Raw genomic sequence first — 11,396 nt, 5'->3', positions numbered from 1 at the left:
TGTTTCAATTGTACTGTTATTAGAAGGATGTTCCAGGATGCAGACATGGTGTGTCCATGATGAAGGCAATGTACATTGAAGATGGTGGGATGGGGTGTTAACGAAGTGGGCTGCTTTGTCTTGGATGATGTTGATCTTCTTGAATGTTGTTGGACCTTCATTCATTGAGGCAAGTGAAGTGTATCCATTGACTTGTGCCTTGGTGGACAGGCTGTACGGAGTCACAAGGTGATTTACCAACTGCAGAATACTCAGGCTCTGTCCTGATCTTGTAGCCTCAGCATTCATGCAGTTGATCCAAGTAATTGTCTTGTCAATGGTAATGAGTATAGTCTTCAGCACTGCCCCTAGCTGGGACAAGGATTTTAAAAAATCTTTCACAGGATATGGGCATCATCGGCCAGGCCAACACTTATAACCCATTCCTAATTGCCCAGAGAGGTGTTAAGTGTTAACCATATTGCTGTAGTTCAGGAGTCACATGTAGTCCATACCAGGTAAGGATGACAGTTTCCTTCCCTCAAGGGCATTAGTGAACAAGACGTTTTTTCTAACAATCAACAACGGCTTCATAGTCATTAGTAGACTTCTAATTCCAGATATTTATTTAATTCAAATTTCACCATCTCCCATGGCAAGATTCGAACCTGGGTACCCAGAACATGACTACAGTTTCTGGACTAATAGTTGAGCAATAATACCACTAAGTCACCACCTTCTCTTTGGGGATGAGCACAGACATGCTCTGTGTGTACTGGAAGCAGTCAAGACATTCATCAATGCATGTTTAAATAAGGCCTGTGCTGATAACTTCCAGGTACTCAGGTACAGAATTCAGTAGCACTACCACAAGGATCCATCCTGCTGAGCACATGTCTTTACAGGGCTTACTGTAAATGCTTCTGACTCACTGGGTTTGAGAAAAACTGGTGTATATTTGGAGAGCTGGCACAAAACATCAGGAAGGGTTCTAGAATTGCTACCTTGAGATAGGGATGAAATAATGCCACAGAGGCTGGTGGTCATCCTTTATTTATATGTGGAGAATCTTTGACACTGATCTAGCTCCCTCAGAGCCAGCTCTCAGAATGAACAGAACCTCTAACACTCTTGTTTATATCTGTCAGCCAGGGATCCCTGCTTGGATCAAATTAACAGATCAAATCTGGGCACTCATATTTTATGAGATCCACATGGCTGACCTCGTTATAATCACCACATCCCTTCACCTCTAAGTCCGAGGGCACAGGCTGCTTCTTTTTTTGTAGCTCCTGCTGGGGGAGTTTTAGCATCAGGTCAGGTTGCTCCAACTCTGTCTCAGATATGGGAGGCGTATCATGCAAATAGTTGACCTCTTGTGCTTGGATCATCTTGGAAAAACTTCATTCTCTTATTCAGGTAGCAAAGATGTTGAGGTGGTGATAACTGCAGTGTCCATCTCAGATTCCAAGGTAGCTTCAACATTTGACAGAGAGAGAAACCAAGAATTTGAGAGCAGTTAGAAAGGTTTTTGGGGAACCGGATACGTTTTATAACATAGAATAGTATAGCACAAGAACAAGCACTTTGGCCCACAATGTTGTAGCGAACATGGAGCTAAGTTAATATCCCTTCTGCCTGCTCTTGGTCCATATGCCACCATTTCCTCTATATTCATGTGCTTATCTAAAAGTCCCTTAAATACCCCTATTGTATCTGCCTCCATCACCACCCCTGGCAGCACATTCCACACTCCTACACTTTCCCCTCTCACCTTAAATGTATGCTGCCTAGTATTAAACATTTCAATTTTGGGAAAAAGGTTTTGACTATCAATCCTAACTATATGTTTCATAATTTTACAGACAAGTCTCCCCTAAGTGTTCGCTGCTCTAGAGAAAACAATCTGTGTTTTTCTAGCCTCTTCTTATACTCATACCCTCTAATCTAGGCAGCATCCTGGTAAACCTCTTCTCCACACTCTCCAAAGCCTTCACATTCTTCCTGTAATGTGGCAACCACAACTGAAGGCAATTCTCTAAGTGTGGCCTAGCCAAAGTCTTATAAAGCTGCAACATGATATTGTGACTCTTGCACCCAGTTCCCTTACCAACAAATGCAAGTATGTCATGCACTTTCTGTAGCACTTTAGCTCCTATAACATTTGCGAGTTTGCAACTTTCGGACGATTCATGTGCTTGTTCAGGACTTTTGCACCTACCCGAACTTTATACAGAACTAGACCTGACCTCATATCGACCATGTGTCTTACCCATGCATGGCAATTCCTGTGGTTCCTACATCCACTTCATCCCCTAAAGTTAACTGTCACTCTTGCTTAGTTGAGTCTTGTATCCTGGATTAGTGTTCCTGAAGCTGTTTCACCCTCACCCCCTAGGTCCAGAAAGATCAGATTTAACCTGGTGCATATTCCCCATTGGCATCTCTGGTGGAGCTATCCTTGTAATTGCATGAGGGGTGATCCTATAATCAAATAGGAACGGGATAGTTTGGTATCTAGTGAAGCTGTAGGCTGTTTCTTTAAACCTGCCTTCAAATGTTGGACTGCTCTTCCTACCAGACCATTGGATGATGAATGGTTGGAGCTGTCCTTATATGGCAGAGTACCATTTTGTCTTCAGGGAATACTCAAGTTCCCTGCTGGTAAATGATGGCCCAACATCTGTGACCAACACTTTAGGGAGTCTGTATTGCAAAAGTTCTACCCAGTTTTTCTATCATCATCCCCGTGTTTGAAAAATGAACTCTATGCAGGTCCACCCATTTTGAGTGAGCATCCACAATGACTTATAACTCTGAGGCCATGAAAGGACCTGCATAGTTGACGTGTAACCATGTCCAAGGTTTACCTGGCCATTGCCATGAATGTGGGGGAGTTGCAGGCAGTGATTCTTGCCGCTGTTGGCATTTTGCCCCACCAACAACAGCTATATCAGTATCCAATCCTGGCCACCAGACAAAACTTCTTGCCAACATCTTCATTTTGGAAATCCCTGAATGACCTTGGTCTGGCAGCGACCTTTGCTTAGGACAATCATTCTTGCTCCCCATATTAATACTGTGATCTGGTCTTTCCGGGTCCAAAAAGGTTTCAGTTCTGGTTGTGACAGCCCTTTGGTTTTGCCATCACCATCATCTCTTTCAGTTTTGCTAGGATTGAATCTTTCTGCGTTCAAACTCAGGTCTTGTCAGCTGCGATTGGAAGTGTGTCCAGAAAATGTAAAACCGTTATGGACTCTTCCAGTGGCAGTACCATCAGTGATGCATCTTTATTTGCTACTTGGCATCCCAGACAGTGTTCTACCTTGTAATTATACACATTTAGTATTAGAACTCACCACTGAATTCTGCCTGAAGCTATGAGCGGCACTGCCTTGTGTTCTTTCAGTAGATCTGGCAGGGATTTCTGGTCCATTATTATTACAAATTTACATCTGTAAAATTATTGGTGGAACATCCTGACTCTAAATATGACCACAAAACCTTCTTTCTCTATCTGGGCATATTAGCATTAGCCAAAGTCCTGAATGAATATGATATTAGGCATTCTCCCTCTTGGGCAACATATGACTCAATTCTATCCTAATGCTTCTCATTCAGGATCAGAGTGTGCCAACACCTTAGAGGTTGATAGCTGTTTATTTGCTTCCCTGAAAGCTATGGCATGGCTATGTGACCATTTCCAAAGTTCACCTTTTTTAAAGAGTTGATCCAAAGGTGCCAGGAAGGATACTAGGTTATGTATGAACTTTCCGTAATAGTTCACCAGCCCAAGGAAAGACCTTGGCTCCAGTAAACGTGGGAGCTATGGCACCTTTGATCATCCTCACTTTGTCTTCCAACATTTGTAACCTGGTCTTGTTGACTCTATAGCCCAAGTAGGTCTCTTGGAAAACACATTCTTCCCTTCTGAGCATTCGCCCATCTGGGAGAAATGTCTAAAGACTATGTCCATGTTGTCTAAGTGCTCCTTAGTGGTCTTCCATGTTATTAGCATGTTATCCAAATAAATGGAATCCTGGGAAGACCTTGTAAAATGTTCTCCATCATCGACTGAAAAATTGTATAGGCTGACGATACCCCAAATTGCAATCTTGAACATTGGTATAAACCCTTATGGATATTAATAATAGCAAACCTTTGTGAATCCTCACTGAACCACAATTGCAAGTACACACTGCTCTAGTTTTGTGAAGTACAGCACCCTTGCCACCTTTGTGTATAATTCCTCTATGTGAGGGATAGGGTATATCCAGCTGTGAAATGTGATTTACCATTTGTTTAAAATCCTCATAGTGGTGAACCTAACCATCAGGTTTCACAATTGGAATGACTGATGCTGCCCATTCTGAAAAAATAACTGGTTTGATGATTCTTCCCTTTCCAGCCTTCTGAATTCTGTCTCTACTTTTGCTCATAAGGCAAATCTCACTGGGCAGGCCTTGCAGAATTGTGGATTTGTTGCCTGGTCAACATGCCTTGGCTCCTTTGATACTCCCTCTATCTTCCAGAAAAACATCCAGGTATTTAATTAGGACTTCACACATGCAGCCATTTTATAATCAAAAACTTTTGACCCGACCTAGGTGAATCTTTCTCAACCAATTTTGCCCCATCAATCTTGAGCCTTCTCCAACAATCAATGGAAATTGAATCAGCTGTTTCTCGTAAGAGACCAGAACAGAAGTTGTGCCCTTAACCCTTAATGTTCCTCAGTATGGGTTCTAGTCTAACCAAGATCTTGTGCAAACATAAGGGTTGGAGACCAGAGCGAATTTTGGTAAAGACTGGTTCTGTGATCACTGAAATGGCTGCACCAGTATCGACCTCCATTAGAACCACAGAACCATTTAACCAGACATTTATTTTGATTGCTTAGCAACATCCAAATCAGAACCAATTTAACTGTTTCAAACCAGATGTAGGCGGACTTTTCAAGGGTATCGGCCTATCAGTTCTCTTCCTCTGGTTAGGTCTAGTAGGTGGTGTGGTGGACAGCGAAAAAGGTTATCTCAGATTACAACAGGATCTTGATCAGATGGGCCAATGGGCTGAGAAGTGGCAGATGGAGTTTAATTCAGATAAATATGAGGTGTTGCATTTTGGGAAAGCAAATCTTAGCAGGACTTATACACTTAATGGTAAGGTCCTGGGGAGTGTTGGCGAACAAAGAGACCTTGGAGTGTAGGTTCATAGCTCCTTGAAAGTGGAATTGCAGATAGATAGGATAGAGAAGGTGTTTGGTATGCTTTCCTTTATTGGTCAGAGTATTGAGTACAGGAGTTGGTGGGTCACGTTGCGGCTGAACAGGACATTGGTTAGGCCACTGTTGGAATATTGCGTGCAATTATGGTCTCCTTCCTATTGGAAAGATGTTGTGAAATTTGAAAGGGTTCAGAAAAGATTTACAAGGATGTTGCCAGGGTTGGAGGATTTGAGCTATAGGGAGAGGCTGAACAGGCTGGGGTTGTTTTCCCTGGAGCGTCGGAGGCTGAGGGGTGACCTTATAGAGGTCTACAAAATTATGAGGGGCATGCATAGGATAAATAGGCAAAGTCTTTTCCCTGGGGTCGGGGAGTCCAGAACTAGAGGGCATAGGTTTAGGGTGAGAGGGGAAAGATATAAAAGAGACCCAAGGGGCAACATTTTCACTCAGAGGGTGGTATGTGTATGGAATGAGCTACCAGAGGAAGTGGTGGAGGCTGGTACAATTGCAACATTTAAAAGGCATTTGGATGGGTATATAAATAAGAAAGGTTTGTAGGGATATGGGCTAGGTGGGACTAGATTGGGTTGGGATATCTGGTTGGCATGGACGAGTTGGACCGAATGGTCTGTTTCCATGCTGTACATCTCTATGATACTATGACTCCTTTGCTGTCTCAAGTCCACATACCAGCAGCAAATTCAATGGCTTGCTAGCCCAGATCCTGAAGAAACTTTTAACCATTTGGCCAAGGTTTGTCCACTTAGAGTCATAGAGATGAGAGTTACTAGTCTCTTAATGGAGGGTATCATACTTTCTGTAGAGTGTGTGATGGGTGGCATGGTGGCTCAGTGGTTAGCACTACAGCCTCACAATGCCAGGGACCTGAGTTCAATGCCAGACTTGGGCGACTGTCTGTATGGAGTTTACACATTCTCCCCATGTCTGCCCTGAATTCCTCGGAGTTCTCTGGTTTTCTCCCACAGTGCGGATTAGGTGAATTGGCCATGCTAAATTGCCCATAGTGTTCAGGAATGTGTAGGTTCAGTGCATTAGCCAGGGGAATGGGTCTGAGTGGGTTGGTCTTCAGCAGATCAGTGCAGACTTGTTGGACGAAATGGCCTGTTTTCACACAGTAGGGATTCTTTGGTAGTATAAAGGACTGCATGGAATCCTGCATGTCCATTCCATAAACATAATCACCTTGAAACCTTTACCACATTTCCACATAATTTATGCTAATCATTCAGCATCTACCGCCTGATGATGACACCAGAGGTTTGGCATCTGGCCCACTTCCAATATTTCTCTCAATGCCAGAGGCCTGTGCTATTTCAGTCTCTGACAGCTGGTTTTCTGCTGTGATGTATTCTCATCATTGTATGGTCCTTTGAAAGCACCTAAATGCTTGTATCTATGTTGATTCTAGGTGCTGAGCAAAGATGTTATACACTGCCCTCAGGACCTGTTGTTCTCCTCAGAGGTTAGCAAGGATTCTTCAGAGCTTGCTATAGCTGCTGCCAATGTTTTATCCAATTGTGGAAACAAAAACAAGGAGAAAAGGGGCATCACCATCAATTGAGGTAAGTTCAGAGAAACTGTCTTCCTCAGAATACATACTGGGAGATTGTAGGCAGTTCTGAACCATAAACTATTCCACCTGCAGACAGATGGTCCTTTTCAAATTGTGCAAACCTCTAAAGACAAAATTCATCAATGCCACATTTTTGATAGCTTCTCCAGCTTCAAGACAGTTGCACCCCACCCCCACCACCTGAAGTTCAATTTGGAGGAGGATTTGAAATCTTATTGCCCTCTGCCAGTGCACTGGCTCCAGCAATAGGTTTCCAGCTCTGGTACCACTTTCTTAATTGCAGCGAGAATGGCCAGCTTGGACTGACCAGCTTGGACTGACCAGCTCTTATCCTGGCCCCATTACTGTCATTGTGCACCTTCTCCTGGAAATATAGCAGGACAGTGTAATGATTATGCTGAGCAGCAATAATGACCAGTATGTACTTTGTTAAGGAAATACATTTTTGAATGTTCCTTGCCAGCTTTAAGGTACCACAATAGCACTCCCACCATGCCCCTGGAAAAATTCCATTGTAATGCAGAGTGGCATGCTTGTACCATGCCAACTCATACAATTATGTACTGCAACGGACAATCAAACATTTCAGCTGCTATCCACCCTCCAGCTGGCAGACCTGAAAAGGTCATTGAGCCTTTTCCAAGTTACAGTCAGGTTTTCTGGACAATGCAATAGCTGGTGACCTCCATCTAGCTGGCAGCTCTCTTACTCTTGCTATCTTTCGACATGAAGACCTCCTTCCATATCACACCTGGAAGAAGACTCGTTGTGTGTCATCATTAAACTATGCGGCCATCATAGATCTTGACCAATCACCAATTGGTGCTTTCATTCTCTCCTTTATCTGTAATGGGTCAGCGGCATTCCCATGGAGTAAGTGTGAGATGTATAAAATTTTGAAGGATATTGATAAAGTAGGCAGTGAAGGACTTGTTTCCTTGATAGAAAGATCAGTAGCTAAGGACATAAGTTAATGGCAAGGGGCAGGAGGTTTAAATAGAATACAAAAACTCTTTTTCATCCAGTGATGCGAATCTAGAACTCACTGCCTGGGAGGTTGGTAGAGGTGGAAATCCTCATAACATTGAAAAAGTATTTAGATGTGCACTTACAATGCTATGGCACATAAGACCAAGGGCTGGAAAATGGGATTAGAATAGTTAGGTGGGTGTTTTTGACAGATGCAGACTCAATGGGCTGAAGGGCATTTTTCTATGCTGTTAACCTCTATGACTCCAACATTCTTTTCTCCTGGCAAGGGTCTGAAATGATTCACTACCAGCACAAAAGTTAACACACATACACGAAAAATCATATTCCTAGCTGCAGCAATTCTTGAAAGGATTTTAAAGACTTGTGCACGGTGGCTCAGTGGTTAGTACTGTTGCCTCACAGTGCCAGGGACCCGGGTTCAATTCCAGCCTTGGGTGACTGTCTGTGTGGAGTTTGCACATTCTCCCACAATCCAAAGATGTGCAGGTTAGGTGAATTGGCCATGCGAAATTGCCCATAGTGTTCAGGGATGTGTTGGTTAGCTGCATTAGCCTCGGGTAATTGTAGTGGAATGGATGTGGGTGGGTTACTCTTTAGAGGGTTGGTGTGGACTTGTTGGGCCAAAGGGCTTGTTTCACACTGTTGGGATTCTATTTTATATCTAACTTCCTGAAAATATCTTTGATGTGGAGGAGCCAATGTTGGACTGGGGTGGAAAATTTGTATTTGCAGATATTTTGTTCAAAAAGTACACAATCTGCAGGCAGTCAATCCATGTGACATTTTATAAACTCCTACTTTGGAAACAGAACCAGTCTGACTCAAAATCGGCATACAGACAGACTCTAGCCTCACACCTTTAGTGCATTGTCTGAGCTGAGATGTCACCTTTATTTTATACAACCTTAAATTATCACGGGAATGTGACTTGAAAGAAGTTCTGGGATTTACCTATTATTGAATCGATACCTGCAACCCATTCTAAAAGATGAAAGACTTAACAGCAATCTAGGTTCATTCAAGATATTGTATAGTTACATGACACAAAGAGCTTTTGCTATAAATTCTGTGTCCTATGATCCTGCCCCATTAGTTACCTGATGAAGGAGCAGAGCTCCGAAAGCTAGTATTACCAAATTAAACCTGTTGGACTATAACCTGGTGTTATTTAAACCAAGTGTGATTTTTAACTTTATAAACATCTTGAGCTTCCAAAGTATAATTTGTATTGCAGGTGTCATTAGTAACAAGTGACCGTGACTGACCTCTGGTTTGTGGCCTCTCTCCCAGATGTCCCAACTCTCACTGACAACTGCTCTTCGCATGTGTCCTTGGTTAGTGGCAGCAACACTAACTTGATGGAAGGTGCATTTTCAGTCATCCACTTCAGGGTGAGATCCTCGTCCACTGCTGAACAACATAAAATTCAACCTGTTGCATGGATACTTTGTAAATCTAATAATAGTTGAGAACAGTACAACTTTAATGATAGTTATGAGTTCTCTGCATAAACCAACCAACATTATTCTTTTGAGCAATGCCACCATAAATAAATCAACTGGTCATTTACTCCATTGCAGTTTATTTTCCAAGATAACTATTCATGAGGTATGAATGTTTTTGGAAATTGAGGCATTGAAAAGAGTGCACAAACTGCCAAACAAATCACCTTGCCAACCCTTCAAACACCACCTGACCTGGACATGGCTGTGTCTGTACATCATACTTTGGATTTATCAGCTATCTGAGAGTCAAGGAAACTAGAAGGGAAGTAAATTATTCATGATCCGGAAGAACTGCTTCAGAAGGGAAAGGACAAATAGCCATTGAAATCCTGGACTGAGTGGGAGGAAGTCATGTGATATTCTAAGTCACTAGTTAATGACTCCTGCTTGGAAACATTTGGGTCAGGAAATAAAGTTAGGAAAGATCAGGCTGGCTGTGAATGTACACTGTAACCAAACAGACTCCTGGCACTCAATTGTTTAGACCAAGAATAAGGAATCAATATTTTTGATTGAGTGTGCCTATGTCTATGGAGTCATTCCAGCAGACATCAGAGCTCCTGGAGATGAAGGAATAAACTGGAAGAAACAAAGAAAATATTCTTGTTACAGCTGACTATAATTTAAATGAACACAAGATGGCACTGATCAGCTGTACTGGTTCCAATAAGACAGTGGGTATGTGACTACTCAGTCAAGGAGTTGAAGTTGCTGTGGCAATATGCATTTTTATATGCACGTTGTAGTCTGCAGCTAGTGATTGTAGAAGCTCCAACATTCCTTCCATCACATGGTTAGCCAATCTTTTCTGCTGTTACAACCTGACAAGGTATTTGTTGGAAGGACCTGTTTGGCCACAGAGTCATAGAGATGTACAGCATGGAAACGGACCCTTCGATCCATCTCGTCCATGTTGACCAGATATCCTAAATTAATCTAGTCTTATTTGCCAGCATTTAGCCCCATCCCTCTAAACCCTCTAGATTCATATACCCATCCAGATGCCTTTTAAATGTTGTAATTGTACCAGCCACTTCTTCACCACTTCTTCTAGCAGATCATTCCATATACGTACCACTGTCTGTGTGATAAAGTTACCCCTTACGTCCCTTTTAAATCTTTCCCCTCTTACCTTAATCCTATGCCCTCTAGTTTTGGACTCCCCCACTCCAGGGAAAAGACCATGGCTATTTACCCTATCCATGTTCCTCATGACATTGTAAACCAGTATAAGATCACACCTCAGCCTCCTACGCTTCAGGTAAAATAGCCCCAGCCTATTCAGCGTCTCCTTACAGCTCAAACCTTCCAACACTGGCAACATCCTTGTAAATCTTTTCTGAATCTTTTCAAGTTTAACAAGATCTTTCCTGTAGCAGGAAGACCAGAATTAAACACAGTATTCAAGATGTGGCCTTAGCAATGTCTGTACAGCTGCAACATGACCTCCCAACTCCTATACTCAATGGACTGACCAATGAAGGCAAAAGTACCAAACCCCTTCTTCACTTCCATGTCTACCTATGACTCCAGTTTGAACTATGAACCTGTGCTCAAGATCCCCTTGCCATGAACACTTTATGAACACCATGACCATCAAGTACTGGTGGGTCTTAAAGTTCGACCTCCTGGCTCAGAGTCATGAATATTACCCGCTGTACCCATTCATAAATGTCCCACAAATACAATGTACACTTTGAGTCTTTGCTGCTGCAAATGTGTTGCTGGTCAAAGCACAGCAGGCCAGGCATCTGCAGACCTCATTTTTTACATGAGTCTTTGTTGGTCTATAACCTGTGTACATTAGCTGCTGATAGATGTTTTTGAGGTTTGTGAGTGGTCATTTTCTGTATTACTTATTTTGCAATGCTGGGGATGCCCATCTCTGAGATATTTTGTAAAATCAATCTTTCAGGGAACCACCTAAAGGGAAGATGTACTGTATGAACTGTCAAGTAATCCTAAATGTTATGTGATGAAATCTGTGGTCAAAGACTGTCTTTTTTGAGATAGATCCTGATTGAAAAGGGGAACTGAAAAGGAAAACTGAGAAAGAAATGACTTTCCCAGTTCCTATGGAAACTGAGACTGAAACTGA

The 11,396-nt window shown here is 42.5% G+C and overlaps 1 long non-coding RNA gene across 2 annotated transcripts; it reads right to left on the bottom strand.

The window, feature by feature from the left end:
• Positions 1 to 332: 332 nt before the first annotated feature.
• LOC132818161 (uncharacterized) lies at positions 333 to 9,548 on the bottom strand. 2 transcript variants are annotated; one of them, XR_009644978.1, is made up of 3 exons: positions 9,463 to 9,548; positions 9,059 to 9,203; positions 333 to 1,455 (listed from the first exon to the last, which is right to left on the bottom strand). It is a non-coding gene; the product is annotated as an uncharacterized LOC132818161 (long non-coding RNA). The 2 variants fall into 2 exon arrangements; XR_009644979.1 differs by having other exon boundaries at positions 9,059 to 9,200; positions 9,463 to 9,539.
• Between the last annotated feature and the right edge of the window lie 1,848 nt (positions 9,549 to 11,396).

The sequence above is a fragment of the Hemiscyllium ocellatum genome, chromosome 1, assembly GCF_020745735.1.
Source record: "Hemiscyllium ocellatum isolate sHemOce1 chromosome 1, sHemOce1.pat.X.cur, whole genome shotgun sequence".
NCBI lineage: Eukaryota > Metazoa > Chordata > Chondrichthyes > Orectolobiformes > Hemiscylliidae > Hemiscyllium > Hemiscyllium ocellatum.
This window is presented reverse-complemented; position numbering and strand designations above follow the sequence as displayed.